The sequence below is a fragment of the Neovison vison genome, chromosome 2 (genome assembly GCF_020171115.1).
Source record: "Neovison vison isolate M4711 chromosome 2, ASM_NN_V1, whole genome shotgun sequence".
NCBI classification, from domain to species: Eukaryota; Metazoa; Chordata; class Mammalia; order Carnivora; family Mustelidae; genus Neogale; species Neogale vison.
In genome coordinates, this window is record NC_058092.1 from 142,770,391 (window position 1) to 142,774,861 (window position 4,471).

A 4,471-nucleotide genomic window follows, 5' to 3' on the forward strand; every position below is an offset into this window, starting at 1 on the left:
AGAGATGGAGTCCTATTGTATGACTCACAGGTTCTCATACGGAGGGATCAAGAGCAGAGTTCTGGGTATTGATGCCTAAAAGCCCAACCTAGGGTTAGCTATTAGGGACAAGGGGCATGACAGAATGATATGCTGACTTGGGGCAAGCTACGTAGGTGGCTGATTGGAGGACAGGGCTCACACTGTGGGAAGAATGTGCATTAGGGTCCAGTGTCCAGTTCGCAAATGGGTGTGACGTCAGTAGTCGTGCCGGTTCCTCCAAATCTGAGGGTTTTGTGCAACTCCAATGAGCATGGTTTCCTTCTGGAGGGTAGGCAGACCTCCGTGGTGTGGTTCTGGATTTCTCTCTCTGTAGTGCTTGTGGGCTAGGGCTCTTGGAACATAATTCTGAAAATCAAAGCTAGGGTTAGGGTTAGCACTTAGGGCATGGCAGGCCTAATCTTCAGATGCTGGGCAAGCTTCCGGGGATCTCAGGTTAAGGTGAGTGTCAGGAGGTAACTCAGGCTGGATTTTGTGTCCAGGCCATGTGCCAAATTTTGGGTGGCCTCAGGGGTCCATGGAGTTTGCTCCCACTCTGGGGTTTTTGTGCAGTTCCAAATAGTTTGGAACTGGGGGAAAGGTGGCTCCTGCTTTATGCCTCATGGATCCCCCGTACAGAGGGATTTGAGAACAGATTTTTGGGAATGGATGCCAGTATGTTTGTTTGGGGTTAGAACCTAGTGATATGGCAGGCCTTATATACTGGCTCTGCGAAGAGCTACACATAGGGCTGTGTTGAAAATGGGGTTCAGGGTGCTTGTTTCCTGTCTGGATGTAAACTTGGGCATGGCCTCAGGGGCACCACTGTGTTCTTCCACTTCTGAGGGTTATACAAAGCTGTAAAAAGCAAGTAATCCTTCTGGGGGGCAGAAGTTCTGCTCTGTATCTCAGGGTTCCCCCATGTGGTGGGATACAAGAAGTGGACTCTGGGTATGGATGCCAGAAAATCCAACCTAGGGTCATGATTAGGGCCTACAGGAATGGCAGTTCCGATCTGCTCCTTCTGTGGTCAACGGTCGCAGTGGATGATTGGAGGACAGGACTTCCAGGTTCTTTCAGACTGCACATTAGTGTCCAGGGTGGAGAAAGTAGGGTGGCATTGTTAGGGTCCGTGATCAAAGGAATGAGACTGATAGAAAGCGAAGGTCAAGCAAAGCTTTATTTCACACCAAGCATCAAGAATCAAACTGACCGTTCAGGGCTGTCTCTTACAAAAAGGCAACGACGATGATCCCGACAAGGTCACTCCCAAGAAGGCCACTCCAGACGAGGCTGCTCTGCAGATGAGGCTGCTCCACAGATGTGGCCACTCCATGATTGGAGCCGCTCCCAAGAAGAGGCCACTCCAGACAAGGTCACTTCCAGGACGAGGCCGCTGCTCGATGAGTTTGCTCCCCGGACAAAGCCGCTCCCAAGAAGAGGCCATTCTGGACAAGACCGCTTCCCAGATGAGGACACTCCTGACGATGAAGAGGCAATGATGACAGTGACGATGACCAGGACGACAACCGAGAAGACACAGACTCTGCTCCCCATGATGCCACTCTGACAGGCATGCCACCCAGAGGAGGCCACCGCTGTGGACAAGGCCGCTAATGGCTTGGGGTTGCGAGGCATTTTGTGGCGAGACTGCTGGCGGCTAGGGGCCGTTGGCATCTCAGGTCCGCTGGTGTCTCAGGACTTGTGTCCAGGGGCTACAGGCGTCGGGACCGCTGACCGCTGGACTGCTGGACCACTGGTGTCTCAGGACTGCTGGCGTCTAGGGGCTGCAGATGTCGGGACCGCTGATCACTGGACCGCTGGTGTCTCCAACCGCTAGTGGCATGGGCCCCCTGGCAGCGCAACTGCCAGTGGCTGCAGCTCGGGGCTGCTCAAGGCGGGGCCGCAGGTGGCTCGGGGCCCCCGGAGGCGGGACCACTGGATGTTGGGCCACAGGCGGCTGGAGGCTGCAGGCAGCGGCTCAGGGCCGCCAGAGGTGGGACCGCTAGAGGCGGCTCAAAGCTGCAGGCGGCTCGGGGCCGCCAGGGGCGGGACCACTGGAGGCAGCTCGAAAATGCAGGTGGCTCGAAGCTGCAGGCCCCTGGAGACTGCCAGAAGAGGGACCGCCGGCCATGGGACTGCTGGCGATGGTTATAGTTCTTACAAGAGCTGTTACAGCTCTTCCGCTTCTTCGACTCTTTCTTCTGCTCCCGCCACAGATCTCCTGCTCCCCTGAGAGCCTTGCACACCAACCTTTATGGGGTTGGTTGAGCCCCTCCCCTACACAAGTGGCCAATCGGATCCCAATTCACCCTAGTGGATATCTACGCACCCCACCGATTGGATGTCTCCAACCATCCTGCCCCACCCCTACATCCAGAGTCCACAAGCAAGTTCCTCTGGGAGGGGCAGGCACTTACATTCCCCCCCTTTTCTTTGGAGATTAGTCAAATCCTTGACTTTTCAGATAGTTCTATCTTATATTGAGCATATAAGACTAACATTTTATTGCCCCAATTTTCTTTAGTACAGCAACAATAAGCTTACAGTTTTTTAGTCTTAGTTTTAGTCCATGGTCATCAGGGTCTATCGGCTGCAGCTCCCATCTCTGGGGGACATTCTTACTCTCGGCTTGTTTGACATGACCCGCATGAACCCAGGCCCTAATGTCTTCTACTTTTTACTGAGGTGGGGGTGGTTATGATAATAGTAAATGGTCCCTTCCAGCGAGGCTCCAAGTTTCCCACTTGATAGTGATGTATCCAAACCAAGTCCCTGGGATGCGATTCCACCACTGTCTCTGTCCCAGTGTGGGCAGTTTGGATCCCTTCTTTTTAAGACAGACTGTAATGCCTGCAGTGACTGGAGTATAGACTGACCAGTCATTTCTGCTAGGGCAACCTCCTGTAGCCTAGGACAGAGTGAGCGGGGGGTCCTACCAAATATTATTTCAAATACGTTCACCTTGTTTAAATAGGGTGTACATTGCGCCCTGAGGAAAGCAAAAGGAAGGAGATCCATCTATCTACCACCAGCCTCCAGAATTAATTTGTCAAGGTTTCTTTGAGAGTCTGGTTCATTCTCTCTCCTTGCCCAGAGCTCTGGGGCCAGTAGGCACACTGTAGTTTCCAATTAGTGCCCGTGGCCTTGACCATCTGTAGTGCCTTGGTGAATGCAATCAGCTTCGCTTTTCCACTGAGGTCCTGTGTGGCAGGGCTGTCGTCCAGAGTCCCTGCTCAGGAGAAACCATCACAGCCACCGCATAGCTCTTTCCACTGACCATGTTACTACTCCCTTCTGTGAACAGAGTCATTTCTGCATCCAGGAGGGGAGTGTCTCTGAGATCCGGCCTTATTTCCGTGACTTGGGTTAGGACATTCCCGCAGTAGTGTGGGTGGTCAGCCAGCACCTCTGGTAGCAATGTGGCTGGATTTAGCACCGCCAGGGGCCGAAAGATCACTTTTTTTTTTTTTTCATTCAGGAGGAGGGCCTGATACCCCGTCACTTGAGCATTTGTTATCCACCGGTCTGGTGGAGTCCAGAGAAGGCCCTCAATAATGTGGGTGGTGGTCAATATGAGATTTTGACCCAGAGTCAATTTGCATGCATCCTTGACCAGGAGGGCAGCAATGGCAGCAATTATGCAGAATCATGGGGGGAAACCCTGCTGCTACTGAATCTAGTTTCTTGCTAAGATAGGCCACTGGCCTGCACCAAGGCCTCAGACTATTAGTCAAAACTCTTTAAATCATCCCTGCCTTTCCATCCACATACAAGTGGAAGGGCTTGGTAACATCTGGGATGATCAATGCTGGGGCACATAGTAAGGCTCTTTGCAATTCCCTAAATGCTCCTTCTGCCTCAGCTGTCCACACTCTACCATAGTGAGTCCTCCCTTAGCCAGTTCGTAGAGAGGTTGTGCCATCTCCGTGAAGGTGGCATCCACAGCCTGCAGTAACTCACCGTCCCAAGAAACTCCCTCTTGGAGATCAAAGTGAAAGCACCCGGTATTCCCAGGCAGTCTTCCATCCAAGTACTAACCAGGCCCGACCCTGCTTACCTTCCAAGATCAGACGAGATCAGGAACATACAGGATGGTATGGTCGTAGACAATCATAGGGTTCTTTACCGATATTCTCCGATGAGTTTACGTGACACCCTGTGTTACATGGAACCGTCCTCCCCTTGCTGGAGGAAGCCTAACTTTCTCATACCCTATTGTTACCTTAATCTGCCCAGGTTTGTTTAGCTACCATATTTCTCTTGTTCACAGTTATGTTGGCCCCCGGCCTTCTTGGGCTACTGATGCCTTGTGGCCATACCCATTCTGTACAAAGAGGAGGTAGTGGAAGGTTTCTAAGTGCTTGGAACAGAATGATGTTTCAGACAGATGGACATGTCGTTCAAAGATGCAGAGGCTTCAGAGAGCCAGCATATTCAGGAATGTGTCAGA

The 4,471-nt window shown here is 52.2% G+C and overlaps 1 pseudogene; it reads right to left on the bottom strand.

Moving 5' to 3' along the window:
• Nucleotides 1–4,011: 4,011 nt before the first annotated feature.
• LOC122901324 lies at nt 4,012–4,129 on the bottom strand (annotated as a pseudogene).
• Nucleotides 4,130–4,471: the final 342 nt, after the last annotated feature.